At 43.4% G+C, this 22369-nt stretch overlaps 1 protein-coding gene across 4 annotated transcripts in view; it reads left to right on the top strand.

Moving 5' to 3' along the window:
• The window catches only part of SLC1A2 (solute carrier family 1 member 2), a 141595-nt gene that overhangs the window by 47627 nt on the left and 71599 nt on the right, over nt 1–22369 (top strand). The gene's annotated exons all lie outside the window — the stretch shown is intronic.

Here is a 22369-nt window from a genome sequence, read left to right as displayed (position 1 = left end):
TCATGTGTGATTACATCTTGAAGATCTTAAGTGCCCAGGAAGACGTATGAGACATTGTTCTTAATGCATGTGTCTTCTGCATTCTACCCCAGACTCTTTCTAGAAGTTCTAATATTAATGTCTTCAGCAATCATTGCTGAAGAAATTGGTCCGGATGAAAATCCATGAATCCCAGCTGTGCCATTTACCTGTTGTGTGATAACTATATTTCCACTTGCGAGAGCAGGGTGACATAAATGACCTCATTAAGATTGCATTGTCACCCAGTTAACCCTGCTGCAAAAGCTGTCGGGTACAGACTGAGAAGCAAAACTAAGCAGTGTTGCCCTGGTGCCCGTGCTTGGTGTGGTGGGAAAGCCTGTAGGCTTGGTTTTGTTGGTGGGAAGTTATTTTCTGACATTGCTAAATGCATGAGGTATTTAGTCCAATGTTCTACTCCAGAGCCCTGTTAAGTATCTCTCTTTCCTCTTGCAACGCACAGTGTAGATGTTACAAAGATCCTCAGCTCTTCTTGCTATTTACTCCCTTCTAATTCCTCCTTTTCTTTTTTTCCTCCAAATTGTAAAGAAAATGGCTCATGTTCATTGAGTCCTTCAATACATATCTATAGAGTGTTCACTCTTTTTTAGGTTCAGTTTTAGGGCTTACCAGAATTGGGACAATATTGAAATACTCTGTCCTTTTACATGTTGATTGCTGTTTTCAGAAGCTCAAAAAGATGGTAAAAAAATTAAGTCAAGTGAAGCAGAAACGGCTGATAGCAGTAATTCAAGTAATCAGAAAGCATAAATAAAGTGTGGAAAAGCTGGATTTTGAGCAAGGGCTGCTTTGTGTGCTTGGCACAGTAGATGATACAAAGTTGCAAAAACTCGATTGATTTTCGTTTTATACAATAATACAAATGACTTATTCTGTTCACATTTCGGCCCATTTCTTCTCACTGTTTAAAACCAATTCCTTAGACTTCATTTGTTTATATTTTATGTGTTAAACAGGCCATTAATATTATGATTATAAAAGTTCTCCATGCTCATTGGAAATAATAGTTAAAGTATTTCAAAGTATAAATAAGGGGGGGAAAATCACGTGCAATTCTTTCAACCAGAAATAATCACTATTAAACTGCATCTCAGTCTAGTCATTTGAGATCATGTTATATATCTCTAGTCTTATACCGGCTTTTTAGGTTTCTAACCTCTTCCATTTTCCAAGAAAAAGAACTTAAACCATTTTACTATAAATTCGTATTCTAAATTCCTTTCTTATGTCTACTCTGATGTTGTGTGGGACATGGCTAGGACCTACTTTATGAACATGCCTATGGGAATATGGATAGGAAATTGGATCTTCTCAAGGCTCTATTATGCATTACTATTGTTGTGGCATCATTTGTTTAACCTTTTTGCAGTGATTGAACTGGGCCTTTTCCAGTTTCCTTATTTATTTATTTATTTTTAAGATTTTATTGGGGAAGGTGAGCAGGACTTTTATTGGGGAACAGTGTGTACTTCCAGGACTTTTTTCCAAGTCAAGTTGTTGTCCTTTCAATCTTAGTTGTGGAGGGCACAGCTCAGCTCCAGGTCCAGCTGCCGTTGTTAGTTGCAGGGGGTCACAGCCCACCATCCCTTGCGGGATTTGAGGAGTTGAACCGGCAACCTTGTGGTTGAGAGCCCACTGGCCCATGTGGGAATCAAACCAGCAGCCTTCAGAGTTAGGAGCTCAGAGCTCCAACCGCCTGAGCCACCGGCCGGCCCCTCCAATTTCCCTATTTTATAAATAGTGCTGCAAATGACGATCTTTGAATTGAATTTATCGTTCCGTGCATCGTATTCCTAAGATGGGGTTACAGGTCCATGAATATGAACAGATTTATAATAACTGTTATCTATTTCCAGAAAAACTAAATCCAATCGATACTGTCACCAATGATAACCAAATATATTTGTTTGCATAAAGCCCCACTCCTGTCTGATTTGTCATTATATTTATATTTGCTGCCTTAATAGAGATCTAAAACGAAAATAGGTTTGAGTTAACCTTTTTAAACTCTGTATATAAGAGATACATACAATACTTGCAATAAAAATGTGTGAGTTAAATGAGTAACAAGTTAATTATTACCAGAATAAGTAATAATAATATACAGAACATGTTATTAGAAAATTAGTTTCTACTTATATAATGAAATTACCATGGTGACTTTATACTTGGGAAAAGTTCTGAAAGAACAAGGATTGATTCCATTTTTATTTCTCCTCATTTTTCTTTAGCTTCTCCCCAAATTGTCAGAAATGTCACATCTCTCAATGCCATTCACCTCCTTCCCCTAAATGTTTCCAGACAAGCCTAAACAAGAGAAAAGTCATATTCTAGACCTTCAGAACCAATTTCTTTTCAAGTGATGGAGAAGGGTCCTTGAATTTCGTTGCCCTAGAAAGAACAGATGCAATCTGTTCTTGACCAAAAGTGGCCATGAGGGATGTACCCTCTGTCTGCCCACATCCCTCCCGCTGGCGTTCTGCTCAGTTCCAAATGAGCCCTGGCGTTGCCCGGAACCTTAGCAATCTTCGCCAGTGCTTACGGCAATAAGCCTTGGCCACAGAAGCACACAAACATGAGTGAATTCTGTCCAACTGAGCCTTTCTGTGGTCCAAGGACACCATGTCAAGGATCTCATCCTTGTATGTTTCATAGTACAAAGCAACACATGCCCATAATATCCCTGTTAAAAATCAATTTGTGATATTGTATGGGTTGATTATAGGTTAGTGAGGACGAAGTTGGAAAAAAAATCAAGGGCTCCCCCAACTCAGGTGTATTTGATGACATTCAGTGCATTCAGGCTGAGGCCAAGGCTATGGGATCTTTAGAATCACTGTGGCTGGATCTCTTACAAACTGCTCGGAAATCCCAACCAACTGTTGGCCAGACCCGGCCAGTTGGCCATGAGCCATGTATTTCACATGATTATTGTATTTCTAGCTAAAGCAACGACTTGATTCTGTCGTGGGCAGGACTGTTATTTATCCCCTGCCCCTTTCTATATGAGAAAACCGAGGCCTGCAGAGCTCTCCAGCTTGTCCAAGGAGACAATCAGAGAGGGTGTTGAGTCTGGGTCTGTGACTGGCCTCACTCCCTCCGAAGCCTGTGTGTTGACCACTCCCTGCCGATTTGCACCACCCATGCAGCGAGACAAGATGGTCAGCAGGCAGGACCCATGGGCTTCTCTCTCAGTGAGTCCCAATGTGCCCCTCACGCTAGTCACTGGAAGTGGTGCTGGCTGTGAGAGAGAACAGAGAAAGGGCCCTGGGGAGGATTGAGGTGGAGATGTGGGAGGAAGGCTTTGAGGGTCTGGGAGAGGGACATCGGGCCTCCAGGATGTTGAGGGTTAAAAGTGAGCCCCAGGTTGGTCTCATCTACAGACCCTCTGGCTGTGGGTCCTTTTTCATCCTGAGAATAAAGTCTACCCTTTAAGCTTTTCTACCAACAAGGTGGAGGGGTGTGAACTCACACTGGCCGGAGGAGCCTACACATGGGAGAAATCCTTTGAAGCCTTGTGTTTTTGTCCTTGGAATTCAGGCAAATTTTATATCACGCTCCATCCTTGATTTGTGTGTATTTCTGTATGTTACGTTATTTTCCAAGCTGCCATGTTTCTCTGATACTAATATGTAATCATTTATGAGTTTCCATTGGCTTGATGATCACATTTTGCGGGAGGGGAGGAGGGGGAGAAAACTAATTAAATATGACACATTCCATTTTCAGAAATATTGAAATACAGGGACAACATATATCTTAGAATCAAGACAATTCAGCGAATTCTGAGTAGAACTGCTGCTCCTGGAAGATGCGGCATGTTTCTGGTGAAGCTGGGCCTGTCTTCTGATGTATATTCGTACGTGTGTGGGAGTAAACATGTACCTTGGCATGGGATGCCCAACCTTAGATGTGTTGTGGGGTGGTGGAGAGTGGGAAGGGGACTGTGGTCGGGGTGAGAAGTGTGAGGAACTGCCCAGTACTCATTTTGGGTCCTTCTGCCTTTTCTGACATCTCTTAGGGAAGGGTTTCTCCACCGTGACTCTATTGACATTTGGGACTAGATAATTCTTTGTTGTGGGAGATGTTTACCAGTATCTCTGTCTCTATCCAGGAGTAGCATCCTGGTAGTTTCCTGTCACTCTCTTGTGACAACCAAAAATGTCTGCAGGTATTACAAAATGGCCCTGGTTGAGAGCCACTGTGTTAGGGCAAAAGGAGAACACCTGGAGAAGTGGACCAATGCATATCAGAGCCTTTGGCCTCACGCTTTTCTTTAATTCACGCTTTTCTTTAATTCTAGGAGGTCTCTTGTCCCAGTAGGCCACCAGTAGGCCACCTCTGTCCTCTAGTAGCTGACTTGTGTCATTGGCCCTTTACCTGCAGAGTGGCCAGATTTTAACGTTTCTAAGGACCCTTCTAGGTGTGGAAATTTTCTCAGTGGTTGAGAGGATTATAGGATTTTAAAGAATATTTAATAATAACAGCCTGTATCACTCTTCTAATACCTCTGTTAAAGTCTTCCTTCCTCAAAGTTTACAATATATATTAACGCACTAAACATTGGGGTCATGTGCTCTGTTTAACATCCTTTCAAGTGAGGCTTTGGCTTTAATACATAGGAGTAAGAAGGAGTCACTGGGAGCCAGTAGAACAAAAGGCACAAATAATTATAAAGCCTAAATATTATTTAACATTCAATGGATTAGATATCAACACGCTCTGGTGATGGTAGAAGGATAGTAAGACTTTCTTTTCTGCTAAAGGACTAGCTCATGTCCACCCTGTTGTTGGTGATATTTGCCAAAGATTCTTGAAAGGAACTTTTGATCATCTGAAATAGGAACCAATTGTTTGTTTTCTAGCTTGATGTTAGAGACTCAAATTTATTAATAAAGCAAAAAATTATTGAAATTCATATTATGGTCTTAATTGGTGATTTAACAGTGAAGGAAAAAAAAAAAGCCCAATCCTGACCTCATGGGATGCAGTCTGGTTAGGGGGACATTGGACATTAACCCATCACACAGACCAATAGAATTAGACCTCGTCTGGTAGGTCAGGGAGGCTTCCTGGAGGAAGCAGTGTTTGAGCCAAGGTCAGAAGGATGAGCAGCAGCATGCTGCGTGAGGCAGAGGTGGGCATTGCATCTGTGCATTTGGATGAACTGCTGGAGAAATGGAAACCTTAATATTAAAGAGACAAGGGAACAAGAGAATCAGTGCAGCGTTATCTGCTTCTGTCAGAAGGTTCTTAGGCAGCTGCGTTTACTCCATTCTAAATCACCCTTGCTTGTAAGCTGCGCAAACCGTTTAATAGTTTTTCAAGTAAAAAGAGCAACACCATAATATATGTCTATATCGAATATGAAATGCATCCCAATTTCAGAAATGTGAAAATGTTTTTTTTAAAAAAAGCGCATCTTAAAACCAAGGAATTAAGGTATCAAAATTTGTGTCAGTCTTCAAATTTCACAAATCTTCCTGTTTGGCATAGGATCCGATTGTCCTCGATGATTTAAGTGAAATCAACTTGAAGCCCTATCCCACACTCAGAGGGATGGTGAGCATCTCTTTCCATTTCCAGGGATTCCTGGAAGCTTGAATTTCTAAGTCACCTTCCATTCGGAGTCCAGCCTCTGGTGAATTACTGCTCTCTATTTGGTCACCTTCTGCTCAGGCTGCTTTCCACCCTGACTTCCCTCCCTGGGAGCCCTTTAGATCCCCCATTCCCCAAAGTGCCATGGCCTCAAAGGCTGTGGATGTGTCAGACGCTGCTCAGAGTCTGAGCAACCAAGGAGCTGGGTGCCTTGCCCTGCAGAGCAAAATAGCAAATGGAACACAATGGAACCTTTGGCATTTCTGTCCTTAGAGAAGGACAGTATTGTCAAGTGGTTAAGAATAAAGTTTCTGGGATTGGGATGAGATTTTTTAAAAGCCAGCTCTGCCATTTCCTGTGTCACTTTGGGCAGATAATTTTCCGTCTTGGTGCCTCAGTTTCTTCACCTGTCGAATGGGGATAAGAGTAGTACCTACCCCACAGGATTGTTGTGGAGATAAAGTGCTTGGAAGGAGACCTGTAGTAAGTACTCTGTAAACGTTTGCTGTCATTCCTATCAATGTTATTCTTATTGCTATTATTATAATTGTGATTATTACAGGTCCGTTGGCCCCTCCTACCAGCTGGGATAGTCTTCATTGGCCATCATTTCATTTTGCGGCCTCCCTAATGTATTGACAGGACCTCTTGCTCCTTGCTCAGACTCCTCCATTTTCCTCCCCAGATCACTCCCCCCCAGCCCCCTGAATTTCCCGTTTCTTTCTCCTGCAGTGCAGTTTAGTCATAGCATCAGCTCACCCGCAACCATCTCAGCCTAATTCTCACATGAACGTGCCCATTAAGGTGTGTTACAAAACAAGGGCCACTCTCTCCCTCGGGTTGAGCACAGCACACTCCGAGACATTTTGCAGTTCTGGCTGAGGGGTGACAATAAGCCTGGCCTGTTCCTTAGGTGGCAGCAGTGGAGTGGCTTCTAGAAAGACTGGCTTGGCAGCAGGGCAGGATGAAAATGCCTCCTTTCTGTGACCTCTGAGGCTCTGTCGCGGCACCAGTGGATAAAGAGCTCCCCTGCTCTGCCTGCCAGCCAAAAGTAGGCTGACTGCAGTCATAGAGCTTTCCCTAATGAAACCTCCCCTCTGTGACTTGGATTGGAAAGGGGCCATGGCCAGGTTAAGGTAATTCACTCCCAACACTGACATTCTTCTCTCAGCATCAGAGGCAGGCTTGAAAACCGAGTAGCGAGCTAGCTGGAGGTGGAAATTCATAACCAGGGCACGATGTGTGAATAGCAAGGGGAGGGAACGTGTGCCCGTGAGGTTCTTATAGATTAAATCGTTCTTCATCTTTTCTCTGATTGATGTAGACGCTTTTTATGGTCAGTCAGCTTATTTTTGTTACCTTTTTGTTTCTTATTATAAAGGTTCATTTGTGTTTGTTGTAGAAAGTTTGAACATGAATCAAAAATCAGTAAGGAAATAAAAACCATCCATCATCCTAACATTATAAATGGCCACTGGAGACCTTTTGTGCCTTTTTTTTTTTTTAATCTCGATGCAATGTGCAATTTTTATAAAATTGTCATCCTATGCAGTTTTCTGTCCTGCATTTTAAATGTACACTCTATTGTACCTCACGAGGTCATTAAGTATTACTTGAAGACCAGACTGGTTGTAGCTTAGTAATGTCCTTGTGGCCAGGGCTGAGGGGGTGGAATGGCTGTCACACATGTCCACATAGGTAGGGAGGTGCTCTGGTCTGGAGTGTTCTTTAGACGGATGCCACAGTCCTAGCTGGAACTTTTGTGCCATCCGTGGGAGCGGAGATGCACTGGTCATTGAGGGAGGTGGAGAAGGAATGGGAGGCCACCCCAGCCTCCCTGGAGAAAGCGTTAGACGGTGAGTAGAGCGTGGGATCCTAAGGAAAGCATCTCAGGTTTGCCTTCTGTCTCTGCCACTAACCAAGTGCCTGCCTTTGATTAACCTCCCTAATACCCAAAACCTCAGTTTCCGATCTATAAAGTGGAACTAATGGTAAAATGTATTTCACTGGGTCATTGGAGGATCATACCTAAGGACCCAATAAGTGTTCGTGATCATTAGTGTATTATGATGATAAATCTCTCAAACGGAAACTGAGTCAGCTAATTCCATTATATGAGGATATTAGGTAGATGGTTTCACTCTGTAAGAAAAATCTCTAAGAGGAAGTGAAAATGTGGGTGGGCTCTAGTATGTTCTCTCACAGAGAGAGTGGGTTCAATGTTTAAGGTGATCAAAGAATGGAATCTTAAGGCTCTTTCCACTGGCATTTTCCAGGCTGTGAGTTGAGGGTGCCTCCAATACCTGGCAGAGGGTCACCCTCCCCAGGGGATGGGTCCAGACCAGAGAGACACCCCAGCCCCAGCCAGGCATCTTCCCAATTAGGCTTGATGGGGCAGCTAAGAGTTCTGGAATAAATCATCCAGAGGTTTGTTGCTTCAGCCAAGCTTTTTAGGGCCTCAGATGGAAAAGCTGGGATGAAATCTTATTGCCGTGTGCATTTGTGGGAGGAACCCCAGGCGCCTGGGGTTCAGGTCTGGCTCAAGTCAGGAGCCAGAAAGAAGCATGAAGTAGTCAGAGACCTGGGCTGGAGTCCCAGCTCTGCAATTTATTAGCTGTAGGACCTCGGGCAAGTTTCACAACGTCAGCCTCTCTTTCCCTTCTCTCTTAATTCAGGATAAACCTTTGTACTTTTGGGGGTTTGTAAGGATTACAAGAGACGAAGGCTGTGATGTGCCTAGCACCATGCTGGCGTCCGTGTAATGCTCAGTAAATGCTGATGCCATCTTCCACCCCTACACCCTGCAAGATAAAACGAGGGAGGAGAGAACTGTCTTTTGTAGCCCCGTGGCACTCTTGAGAGTATGATCATTAATGTTGTAAGGATTTTACAGGGTATCCGATGGGCACTTGTCTTATTAGGGAGACCACTTCATGGACAGTGTAGATGCCTGACCACGGCACTGTACACCTGAAGGCTGAAGCTGAATAATAATGAATGTCAACTATAATTGAACATATATATATACAGTCACAGGATGTGGAGTACAGCATAGGGAATAGAGTCAGTGGAACTCTAACAGCTGCATGTGATGTCAGAAGGGTAGTAGATTGGGGGAGGAAGGTTATCACTTTGTGAGGGGTATAAATGTCTCACTATTACATTATTTTGTACACCTGAAACTAATAAAAAGAAAAAAAAAACACAAGGTAGAAGAAGAGAGTTTCTTGAGCTGTAAAATAAGGAACTGGAACAAGAAACGTTAATGCATTAAAGGCTCAGTCAGCTTCCGGGGCCTGGGAGATGTCCTCTTGTCGTTTGATTGTCAGTCTGCATTTTCTGAAAATCAGTAATAAGCCTCCAGCATTTCCTGGCACACCCTGGCAGATAGCTACTGAGTATATACCCTGTGTCAGGTACTGTACTGAGCCCTTCGTATGGGGGAGCCCCTTCGGGGCTGTCCTTTCATAGAGGAGAAACACCAAGGCTCGGAGACACTGGGGAACTAACACCAAGTTTCTTCCCTGGAAAGTGGTGGAGCTGGAATTTGTACCCTGGTCTCTCTGCTTCTAGAGCCCATGTTCATCACCATCCCAAATATAGGACTTCTGCCCCTGCTGGAAAAAATAGGTACAAAATGGACTGGACTGGCCTTTTCAGCTGCTAAGTTGTAAGACCCCTGAGTCCAAGGACTGTGTGTTGCCCCCTCCATTCCCTCCCAGGCATGCAGCAAATAGGAAATCGTGGAAAAACGTACTGGAACTCTACGCATCTGGGCCAGGCTTCCTTTAAAATGTAGGTGTCCTATGAGGAATAAGGGCAGTAGATCCTTGTCTTTGATATGGGAGGGACCACGGCTTTCTCAGGTCCCTGGGTGGCTGCCTGGGGTGAAGAACACTGAAATCGGGAGGAGAAGGGCCTTTCTTTCTCTTTATTTCCCCACAAAGGGAAGGAAGGAAAAGGAGGTGAGATGTGGGAGACAGCTTCACAGGTTTCATGAGCTCCAACCATCTGAGTTATTGATTTCCAGGCCCGGGGCATTTGCTGGAGGAGGTTTGTGATCTGCAAGCCATAGAAAGAATCCATGTTTCTAAGGAGTTATGGAACATTTCTACTTAAGCCCTCATTTCCTTTGATTTCTTGTTCCCTGTGGCCTATAGGGCTTTGATTCCCTTTGCACCTCTGACTCCTTCCTGATTCTCCCTGTATAGTCCACACCTGAATTGTGGCCTCACTGCGGTGCTCCTGCAATACCCCCGATTCATGTTCCTGCTTGGAATCTGGCTCCCAGATTCACCTCTCTTCATATGTCCCGCCTGTTCCTAAACTGTACGTTTCCCATCCTGTCTCCAAGCTTTTGTTCTCTGTTTCCTCTGCCTGATGTATCCTCTCCCCTTCTCCCCCGCTGTCAAAAGTCTACCTACAGTCTCTAAGCCCAGCACACATCCTTCTCCTGTGGGACTCTGTTCCAAACTACTCCATCAATCTCTTCGTCTTCGGAACCCAGTAAGTAGCCCTGCTGTTTGTCTCCCTCACGTCCTTTGGCAATTAATCAGGTGCTTCCTCTTATCTCCTTCTAGAGCGTTATTTATCTCTTGGACCATAGCTTCTCACCTGTTTGCCTTCCTCCCCATGTACTCGGGAGTTCTTTAAATAGAATGTCCCTGTCTTATTTACTGAGTATTTGCTATGGATGAGGACTTGCTGAGGGTCGAAGAACAATCAGGAGGCATATTGGGTTTGCTCATCAATAAATACTTCAGGGGAGATTCTCAGAAATTAGAGAATCTGCGGGCCCAACCCAATTCTAGACCATGTTTTCACCAGTCCCAGGGGAGGTGAAACCAGGCATGCCTCTGTGTTTTTGCACATCTCTCTTTGGTAAAAGCAGATGCCTGAGAAATGCTTCTGTGTTAGCCTGGGTCCACACGCCTGCCCCTGGGGAGGCTCTGTTCATCAATTCCAGAATTCACTAGCTGTGTTGTTAGTCACAACGCCTCCTGCAGGGCAATGCCTGGACACTGTCTGTGTGCTGGGAACTTTCCCTAAACAAGAGTGACCTAAGCTGAACCCGGGTGGAGCCCAGACCTGTCACAAGGAGTTTGGCTGTCGGCAGGGTCAGAATAGGAAGCTGGCTCCGGCGAAAGAGGCCCGTTCTGCCACTTGTGCATTCCTAAAGTTCATAGTATCCAGCTTGTTTGTCTTTATTTTTCTGGGGAACAAATGAGTTTGATTATTCCTTTCACAAACATTGGCGGAGCGCAGCGATCACTGTTTCCCCCGTGCCTACCTCACACAAGGCTGGCACAAAGGTAAGCATAGTAGTTTCTGCTCTAAATCAGCCCATGTCTAAGAAAGAAAGTGAATGCAAACTACTGAAAGCAAGGATGGCAAATATGGGCACAGTTGTGGCCACTCCTGAATTTTGTGTGCACGGAGGGTAGTGCTAATCAGTCATGGAACTCATTCATTTTTAATCTAGATTCAGGGTCAGAGGCCTTCTCAACACGTTGCCCCACGCAGCCCCTAATCCCAGATTGGACTTTGCCCAGGATGAAATGGGCTTGTGGTCCAGTCTTGCCTTGAAGGTGGTCCAAAGGCCACTGAGATGGAGGGAAAGGGACTCCAAAGAGCCAGTGTACTGAGCGGCTCCCTCTGTCCAGGGTGGGCTAGGAGACCTCCTGCTGTTGGGGAAGCCCCTACGATTGCTCCTTAGGGCACCTTCATGGGTCTCCTTCTCTCTCAGGGCTCCTTGCTGTTTGAATTTTGGAGGATTCTTCTTCCTCCTCTTTCCCCAAGAAGTACCTTTTTGCAAGATGCCACTCTTGTCCTTCTTAAGATCTTTTTTTCTTGCCTGTTTGCTCACTTGAAGTAGTTAACTCTCAAATCTTTATCTTGGGACAGGTTTTCCCAAAGTTTAACCGCCTTCCTTTGCATTGGGGCACATGGACGACCTGCCTCTTTATCTTTCCAACTCCTCTGCATTCTCTGCTCTTTGCCTACAGAACCTCTGCAATGAGCACCTGCTCTTCTTCTAGCCTCAGTCCCAGGCGTGTGGAGTCAGCTGTGGGGAGTCCTGCCCCCGTTCCTCGGCACATCTTCTGCCCTTTCTTTCTGCTTTGGCAGGTCTTACCAAGCCTCCGAGTCTCTGCTGAACTGTCCCTTCACCTGGAAAGTTATTCCTGACTTTATTATTTCAGAAGAGAGCAAGTGTCAAGGCCCGAGGTTCTGACTATCTTATTCTTTCAGTCATTCAACAAACAGTTCCTGAGCACCTTCTATAAACCTGCAGTGAATACGATTTGACCCTGCCCTCATGGAGCCTAGAGTCTGGTCCCATTTCTGTCATTAGTTGCTCTGGTTTATATGTTACGTCTCTGCTATTAGACCAAACCCCTTGTGGTCAAGGGCTGGGTCCCAATCATGGTTTACCCACAGCCCTATTAGATCCACCTGCTAGACGCTCAGCACGTCCTGAATGGACTGCTGTAAACGCTGGTGAATACGTGGTCCTTGGGGAGGCTCACCAAGGGTTGGAGGGCTGGCAGGAGAAGGACAAGCCCATGGAGGCTAAGGGATGGAGACATCTCTGCTCTATGCTAGACTCCAGAGCTGCAGGAGCTGGGAGCTTTGAATGGAAAGCAGTCATAGCTGAATTGCATTAAGAATATGGGTCTGAGTTTGACTTCTATCTCCTCAGCTTAAGAACTATGAGACCTGTGCAGGTTACTTAATTCCTTCGTGCCTCAGTTTTTCCATCTGCAAAATGGGTCTTAAAAGAATGTCACCCCTATACAATGGTTAAGAGGTTGAAATGAGTAAATGAGTTTAAATGAGTGTAAAGCATTTAAAACAATGCTTGGTACTAACATTGGCTATTACGTAGACTTTTCTGGCAATGGGATTCTCTGGTGATTTTCACTTTCTTTTTTTATATCTTTCTAACAAAGTGCATGTTATTTACGTAATCTGAAAAACATACACTAAAACTATTTCTTTTTTTCTAAGAGACAAGGAAAGAGTCTGGTGGGTAAGGGCGTCATAGTTTACCCGCCGATCCCCTACCCCTTGTCCTGAGGGTGTATTTCTTGGTGCACTTCCTGTGGGGGATGGAGATGGGGAAACATAACTTTCAGTGCCCCTCTCCCCCCCCCCCCCCGCCTGTCCTCATTGGTCCCTCCCAGTCCCAACAGTCTCACAGGGAGGCTCCAACCTTTCTGATGGTGTCATGATTGGCACCCAGCGAGTCTTGCACTGGGATCAGGGAATGGAATCACCCAGCGGTTCCTCTGTAGAGTGGATGGGATCATTGGACAAGGCAGTCGCCAGCCCCAGGGCAGGGTTTCCTCAGGACTCAGCAGAGAGCTCTGAGAGCTGGAAGGTGCTACGCCTCGCCAAGGGGAGGAAGCAGGGAGGGCCAGATGGGGTTTGCAAGAAACAGGAGCAAAGTTCACACATTTTATGAAGTGTTTTATGGTGAAGCTGTAATTGGAAGCCTGGTATTTAACAAGAATTATTGGGTGTGATGGTCTTAACACAGAGAGTCCTGTGGGGACACGAGTGAAACTGGAATGAGAACCAGGCGCAGTAAGTGTCATGGAGTGTGTGTAGCTTGGATCCGGCATGCTGCTTAAATTGCCCTATTTTTTTTTTTTAAATTACCATTATTAATTTTTTGCTCTTGGAGCAAAACTCAACTTAGAGACAAACCCAGAGCACTTGTCCGTTATTTGTTCTCTGTCTGAAAGCGAAGCCTAATGGAATGGGTCAATACTCGGACTATCTCTGGGGATTGCAAGTGCCTCTAGGTCACCTCCAAGTCTGAGCATAGTGGAATCTGATCTAGTCAGCGTGCTCAGGAAGATGCTCTTCCTTGTACAGAGAAAGGGCAGTGAGTGGCCCAGAATTGTGCTGTTTATCTCCCCAGGCTAATTTCTCAGTCCCCCAAACTGAGGGCAGGGCCTTCTATTCTCCTGGAAATTCAGAACCAGTCGACTGTGTAGAGAATGGATGTGGCCCCCTCTTTGTCACTCTTTCACCGAGTGACGGATAGCAGCCAGGACTCGGCCTTTTGGAGCCCTGTGCTATGTCAGAAACAACAATCTTCAGGGGTTGGAGTAGAATAGAGGTTCTAAACCAGCGGCCATTGATAAAGGGCTTCAGGGATCTTAAGTCATAAGGGAAAAATTCTGTGTGTGCATTTTTTAGGCAGAGGGCCCCTGAATCCCATTAAGCACTCACAGAATTTTGCCTGTGCATAGTAGTGAGGAGATCCACCTTGCTGTTCCTAGAATTCACCAGCTTGTTTCTGCCTCAGGGCTTTTGCACAGCCTGTTCCCATTCTCAGAATACTTTTCCCGAAGATCCCACATGGTCCCCTTACTTTCCTCAAGCCACTGATTAAATATCACTCTCTGGACCCTGTTATATAAAATAGTGCCCCATCCCTCTCTACCCCACTCATCATTCCATCACTTCATTGTTCTTTATAGTATTTATTACTATATGACATTATTTGTTTACTATCTTTCTTCTTTAGTATGTAAGCCTCTATGTAGAGCAGTGACAAGCCCAGAGTAGATTCTCAGGAAATATCTACTGAACGGATGAGTACATGAACAAATGAATAACTCTGATCATGTTAATATTTGGGTCTCAAATGTAAAAATATATATTTTTTAAATGATGGAAGATAAGGGTCTGAGTTCTCAGAGGGGCTACTTCTCAGCCATGTACCTTGAGTCCCAAATATTTCATCTGCTGTGAAATGATCACCTGGGCACTTCATTGGATGTTTAGGCAGAAGCCTTCTAGGGATTTTACAGTGTTGGCGCATGTATCATTAAGTTCATCAATCTTTTGAACACACCAGGTTGTGTGTGTGTGTGTGTGTGTGTGTGTGTGTGTGTAAAAACGGAGGGGTCAGACCCTGGTGATAATAATAATATTATATCATCATTATTATATTGATGCACAGATAATGGGTTATCTCCATTTGAAAATGGGGTACTGACATTATAGACATATCCATGTGGGTTTTTAAAAATTTTTTTTATTGGGGAATATCGGGAACCAGTGAGTTTTTCCAGGGCCCATCAGCTCCAAGTCGTTGTCCTTCAACCTAGTTGTGGAGGGCGTAGCTCAGCTCCAAGTCCAGTTACTGTTTTCAGTCTTTAGTTGCAGGGGGCACAGCCCACCATCCCATGTGGGAATTGAACCCGCAACCTTGTTGTTGAGAGCTCATGCTCTAACCACCTGAGCCATCTGGCTGCCCCTATGTGGGTTTTGTGACTTGTCTGAGGTCTCACAATGTGTCAGAGCAGGACAGTGATGGAAGTCCCACTTGCATCCTAGAATTATTATTACATTCTGGAGAAGATGTCCCAGGAGTTGAATTTAGGTGACCAGGATCAGCTTGGGGCTACTGTTTGCTGATGCAAGAAGTCCAGTGTGAGTGGAATGCAACTGCCTCTGTTTCTGATCAAGGAAAAGTAGAATGAAGACTAGGAAAAGAGATGCTGCATTTTCATCTGCTTTTAAAGGTGAGAATAAGAGGTACCATGCTCTTCTGGGAGGTACATCCCCTCTGAGCGAAATGAACCCTGCTCTCCTCCAGACAGGTTATTTGCTTTGTTTCTTGAGCATAAACCTCAGAATCATTTCGGACAGAAGGTTAACTTTTATCAATATCTGCATTGGGTATGCTTGGAAGGAAATTCAGTACACAGAGCGTATTGCCTCCATTGTAACCTCCTTAAAAAAATGACAGCTTCTTAGTCTTTTCTTTTAAAAAGTTAATATTTTCCTGCATTAAAAAAATACTGTTCTCTTCCAAACGTTTTAGATGGCTAATTCACCATTCCTCAAAATCAAATTAATTTAATTATACAACATGACCCACAAACATAGCAGTTTAAAAGTCAAAACCTAGGAAAAAAAAAAAACCTACAAAAATATATTTTTAAAAAAGCCCCTTTACACACCTTCCTCTAAAATTGTCTTCCATTTTCAGAGTTAATCCTTGCAAAAAATTTTTTGCTTCTCCTTCCAGAATGTCTCCCATGCATTATAAATGTTTGGGCACATGTAGAATTTTTGTATATCTATATCCTGGTCATTATTCCTTGTTAGTCCTCATGGCAATACATCATTCTTTTTAACATTACAAAGATGTTATAACCTAAAAAAACAGTTTTGTCAATTAAATGTGCAGAAATTGTTGCTTTAATTTTCTTTGCCCCGATTTCTAAGGTGGTAGAGAATCTTTTTGGGTATTGCTCGTGATGCTTCATATGTTGGTGGGTTTTTGACATGGTTTCAAATATTTTCATTAATAGGACTATTTAAGAACTAACTGTCTCTCCTTCAGGGCTGATAAGCAGCTGGTAGTTAAAATATTGAAATATTTCATACTTGTTGGTAAAGTGCCCCAGCCCCAAGTCTCAATTTCCTCACTCCTCCCCCTGCGCCTCTGGTCCCTTGCCTAACCTCTCTGGGAGGTGGCAAATGAAGAGGTTAAAATGCAGTGCTACAGGTGACCTTGAAGACCCTGCTCTCTTGCAGTCCCAGCCTCTATTCAGGTTGTTTGGCACCGTGATGTACCATTTAAAAAACATTTTGACAATTTCCTCCCCCACTCTCAACCAAATATGCTCATATTTTGTGATGTTTACCAGTTTCTGGTCTCTAAGAGATTCACGTTAACATGCTGCTGGTTTGCTTCTTGAACTGGTCCCTGCTTTGTTTGCTGATTTCCCGGGATTATGCTTATATAATTTCCTTTGACCTTGGCTTGCACATGGAAATCCAATGCTGGTGGAATAAGGCGACGCTTATGTAACTTGTTACATAAAAGAACAGAGATCTGATTCTCACTGAAGTGTCTGCAGAGTTTTCTAAGAAGTTTGAAAGTTCGTTTGGACAGAGGTTTATGTTGTCTTGCAGTCAGTTGAATTCTTCAAAAAGCATTCCCTTGTTTCTGAAATAGGTGAAAGGGAACGGGGAAAGAAGAAGGATAGTACGGCTATTATGTGGAGCGCACTTAGCAGAAATTAGTGCATCCAGTATAATGTTTTCTACAATCCTTTTGCCTTGTGTGGATAAGAAAACTGAGGCTTTCAGGATGAAAGTGAGTTGCTGAGGGTCATACAGCTAGAGGGGCAACGCTCAATAAAGCCAGACCCATATGCTTCCTGTGGAACCTGTGGTGTGTGTGTGTGTGTCTGGGGCATGGGACGTGGAGTGATTCAGAATTATTCTGGACAGTTCTGTTTCTTGTCCCATTCTCCTGAAGTTGTAAACTTTGCCCACTGACTGGTCTAAAGTCAATAGGCAGCTCAGACCTTTCCGAGGACTTCCAGTGTCTTAGAGGCCAGGCTGAGAGACCAGCTCTTTGATCTCTATGCCAGGAAACAAAACTCTGTCCTGGCCCAGATGGCTGGAACTTTGAACGCCCTAATGCTGCCCTTTCCCCCTTATCTCTGAGCTAGTGCAGACCCAAAAACAACAGGTCTCATGTAACATGTTTGCCTGGCACGAGCTGGGTCCCATTGCTTCTTCTCTCTGCTCAGGGAAGTGACACGTGAGTAGAGCTCACGTCAGGGTAAATTCTGCAATGGCCTATATAACAAAGAAACAAGCTTAACCAGGAAGCCTGGAGAAATGGGGTTCTGGTCATTTAACTTTTAGGGTTATTAGTAAATGAAGTATTTTGGTAATTTCCTCTTATTTTTAATTCTTACATTGAAAAAGTAACCAACACATGGCAAAACATTCAAGCTGTGCTAGAGAGTATGCAAGGAACAGTGTCTCCTCGTCACCTGAGATGCCATTTACTCACTCTTCTCAGAGGCCAGCACTACTGAGTGTCCTGTGGTCATTCCAGAAATATTATCAGTAATCTTTGTAGATACAATTATAAGTGTGTATTTTTTATATCTTTCTTTCCTTCCTTCCTTCCTTCCTTCCTTCCTTCCTTCCTTCCTTCCTTCCTTCCTTCCTTCCTTCCTTCCATTTCAACTTTGCTTAACTCTTGTGGTTGAAAATGGTTAGAAATCCCTGAATTCATTCTCTCATCTTGGTTGGGTGTGTTGGGACCAGAACAGCCCTGACAAAGGCTTTTGCACATCACCGAAGATTCTTGTCTCATTTACAATGAGGCCCTTTCCTCATTTTAAAGTCCTCCAGCTGGTAAAGGTGTCGCATTGGGCCACACGCCAACCAAAGACCTCCCTGAGAGATTTTTGTTTCCACACCCTGCACTACACTTCTCTTGGAGTCTGTCCTTCTTGTCAAAGCGGAATATAGGAAGAAGCCCTGTGGGGTGGAGGGCTCCAGTTAGGAGAGATTGCCTGGAATCTGTGCTTCAGCCACGGCTGCCCTAACTCATTTCTTGCTGCAGGAGGGTTCTGACCCACAATCCCGCTCCCTGCATGGAGATTGCCTCTTTTCACGTGTTGCTTGCTGAACAACTGAGGGAAGGCAGCTTTCTTCCCAGCAAATTCTTTGCCCACTTAAGTATGGCAAGAGTGAAGGGCTGAAAAGTGGCAACGACACCACTTTCTCGATCACTTCCTCCAAATTACCACATATTCACAAATTACCACAAATTACAGATATTCTGCTGGGCCTTGTCATGGGATAGTCACAAGTAGAAAACGGGATGATCCCCAAAGAGCCACCCTCTAAAGAACAGTGATGTGGTTTGCAAGGTTCCCACTTCAGAGACAGAAAAATAACCTGTTAGTTCTGTTCCTGGTCCTAATCAGATCTTCTGGAGAGCTCTACACTCTGGTCCTTCGTCTTGCAGAGCTTAATGTGGACTTGGGTCCTAGCCTCTGCCACTCACTAGCTATGTGACTTTGGACAGGTAGGTCTTCCTGGGGAAAATAACTCTGTCTGTTTCAAAGAATTGATTTGTTTTTGTTGCAAGTGATAGAAACCTAACTTAAGCTAACTTAGACGCACAAGAGAACGTATTAGCTTATTAGCTGAAAAGTCTAGAAGTAGCTTCAGGCACAGCTCGATCCAGAGGCTAAAATTGTATCAGAACTCATTTTTTCTCCATCTGTCTTTGTCTTCAAACACAGGCAGTTCATTTCCATGCAGGTTCTTGGCAGCTCTGGACTTGCATCTTAGGAGCTCAGAAACCTCAGCATAAAAAGAGCTTTTCCTTCCCACTATTTCCAGCAAAATTCTTAGGACGGAATCTCACATTCCCTCCCCTGAATATTTGTAGTCTTGGGGAGGGAATATCTTGATTTGTCAAGCCTGAGATGAGCAATGGATTCGCTTCACCCAAACTACAGGGTCAGGAGGGGAGGTGCCCTCACAGAAGTCAAGAGGCTAGAGCCAAAAGAATAGTCAGTGGATACTAGGTAGGTAAGAGCAGCAGGTGTGCAGAGTAGGGGCAAAGTGAGGGGTCAACAGGTTTTTTATTGTAAAGGACCAGAAAGCAAGTATTTTAGGGTTTCTGCTGCAACTACTCAGCTCTGCCCTTGTAGTGTACAAGCAACCATAGACAATGGGTAAACGGTGGGCCTGGCTATGTTCTAATAAAACTGTATTTACAAAAACAGGCAGTGGGCAGATTTGGCCCAGGGTCATAGTTTGCTGCCCCTTGGCCTAAAAGATAAAATGCACTGGCAGAGCATAGCATCTTCTTCTCCCACATACTCCAGAGACCTCAACAAATGACATCTGGCACATGTACTTAACAAACGCTGGCTGTTATCATTATTTATGCTATAAGTAAGCATAATAACAATGCTAACACTGATCATTATCATACCACTAATTGGATAATGAGCTATCATGAATTATGAGTAATGTGTCAGCCACGTATTCCAGGATTTTTCCGACACTGTGAGTGTAGCCTCCACTCCACATACTCATAGAGCGAGGAGGCACCGCAGAGATATCCAACGCCAATGCCTCGTTTTACAGATGAATCTGAAGCTCAGGTAAGAGACGACACATGTGCAAGTTCATCAGCCAACTAGTGGCCGTTTTGGAATTTGCAGCTGTTTCCTCTAGACCCCCTGCAGGCTGGAGACTCTACCTAATGGGCACATGGTAGGCCTAGTGTGTCTGAGCACATAGGTGGAGCCAGACAATAAAGATTCATTGATTTTTTTGGATCCGAACTGGGTTGTGGGGTGACTTAGTTTTGGTAAGAGTCCTGACACATGGGAAGACCTGATTCTGGACCACCATGCGTGTTATGATTAGAACTCCCGGCTGCTGGGATGACTCAGAAGTCTGGTTTACACAAAGGTTATGAAGCACCTCTTGCTACGTTTGACAACAATGAATAAAATGGACAGTTACTCATCGCCTCACTTACTGCCCTCTTTGTCACTGTTTCTATGGGCTTGGCATGCTGGCAGTCGTCTAAATGGCTAGTTTTCAGTTTGGCTACATGTGGTGAAAGGGCTCCCCTCAAATCCCCCATCAACATGGACAGAGAGAGGCCTGTGGGTACTTTTATCTACACTCAGTGGGTCAGACCACCTGACCAAACTTTTCATGACTGGCAAAACCCTCCCTGGGATTTGGTTAACCAACAGCCCTGCAGAGATCCAGGAGGTGACTATTTAGAACCACAGTGCTTTAGCTTTGATTTCTTTTTCCCCCAAATTTATTGTCAACTGTCATCACTCAGGGCCATTTACATAAATCACCGAAAAAAAATATTTTCAGGAATTAAAACCGAGCCATAGACTCCTCTGGTTGCAAAGAATTCTACAAAGAATTCAGCGAACAGGATAGAGCATTTGGGAGTTGGTTGACCATTCCTCTAAGGCAAGAGTCAGCAAACTTTTTCTGTATAGGGTCAGGGAGTAAATAGTTTAGGTTTTGTGGTCCATCTGGTGGACCATGCTTTGCTGACTCCTGCTCTAAGCTCTGGTTAGTCAGAAAAAACCAGACCAAGAATGGAGTATTTGAATTGGCTGCTCTGTTCCTTGAATGTAGTTTTTAAAAACTTGGGCTGTGGAGTAGACCGATGTAGGCTTAGCTCTGTGGTATACTACTGCTTACTGGGTGCTTTCAGGTATGTTAGCTCCCTCGGTTTCCTTGTCTGTAAAATGGGGATAATAATAGTCTCCCTTAGAGACTTGTTTTGAGGATCAAGCAAAGGAAGTCACTCCCTGCAGAGCTGGTATGCTTGCTAAAGGATAATAGCACAATCAGTACAGTTATTGATACACCCAATGGATAAAAGAAATTATTCAATAGCATGCAGTTAAGGAATTGACCTATCTGGTCATTTTCAAAGAGAAGTAAGTGAGGAGTGTCAAGAAACCATCTTTATAAAAATTTTTAACATTTATTAAGAATACCTGTTAAGAGAACTATTACCCCCAACTTCTAAACAAGGGAAACTGCATAATCTAGTGTAGTTTTTTTTTTTTTTTAATTGAGGGATAATTGACATATAACATTTTAATTTCAAGTGTACAGCATAATAATTTGTACGCACTGCAAAATGATCACCAGAATAATTCTAGTTAACATCCATTACCTTACATAGTTACAAAAAATATTTTTTTCATGTGATAGAAACTTTTAAGATCTACTCTCTTAGCAACTTCCAAATATGCAATACAATATTATTAACTATAGCCATGCTGTACATTATATCTCTAGGACTTGTTTATTTTTATAACTGGAAGTTTGTACCCCCTTCACCCCTTTCTCCTACCCACCCTCCCCCCCCACTATTGGCGTCTGCTGGCAATGACCAATCTGTTTTGTTTTTTGTTTTTTTAGATTCCACATATAAGTGAGATCATACAGTGTTTTTTTCTCTGTCTGAATTATTTCACTTACCCCAATGCCCTCTTCTCTTTATCCATTCATCCATCGATGGACACTTAGGTTCCTTCCATATTTTAGCTATTGTAAATAATACTGCAGTGAACATGGGGTGCATATATCTTGTTGAATAGTGTTTTTGTTTTCTTTAGATAAATACCCAGGAGTGGAATTGCTGGATCATATGGTAGTTCTAGTTTTAATTTTTTTGAGGAATATCATACTATTTTCCAAAGTGGCTGCATCAATTTACATTCCTACCAAGAGAGCACAGGGATTCTCTTTTCTCCACATCCTCACAGACACTTGCTATTGCTTATCTTTTTTATAATAGCCATTCTAATAGGTGTGAGGTGATACCTCAAAACTTTGTGGTTTTGATTTGCATCTCCCTTATGATTAGTAATGTTGAGCATCTTTTCATAAACCTGTTGGCTATCTGTACGAGTATGTCTTCTTTGGGAAAATGTCTATTCAGATCTTCCACCATTTTTTAATCAGATTTTTTTTTTTTTTTTTTTTTGCTGTTGAGCTGTATGAGTTCTTTATATATTTTGGATATTAACCCCATATCAGATACATGATTTGCAAATATTTTTTCCCATTCAGTAGGTTGCCTTCTCATTTTATTGGTGGTTTCCTTTGCTGGGCACAAGTGTTTTAGTTTGATATAGTCCTACTTGCTTATTTTTCCTTTTGTTGCTTTTGCTCTTGTTGTCAGTTCAAAAAATTATCACTGACACTTAATGTCAAGGAGCTTACGGCTTATATTTTCTTCTAGTAGCTTTATGGTTTCAGGTCTTACATTCAAGTCTTTACTCCATTTTGAGTTAATTTTTGTGTTTGGTATAAGATAGTGATTCATTTTCATTATTTTGCATGTAGGTGTCCAATTTTCCCAACACCATTTATTGAA

Source organism: Rhinolophus sinicus, linkage group LG06 (genome assembly GCF_036562045.2).
Source record: "Rhinolophus sinicus isolate RSC01 linkage group LG06, ASM3656204v1, whole genome shotgun sequence".
NCBI classification, from domain to species: Eukaryota; Metazoa; Chordata; class Mammalia; order Chiroptera; family Rhinolophidae; genus Rhinolophus; species Rhinolophus sinicus.
This window is presented reverse-complemented; position numbering and strand designations above follow the sequence as displayed.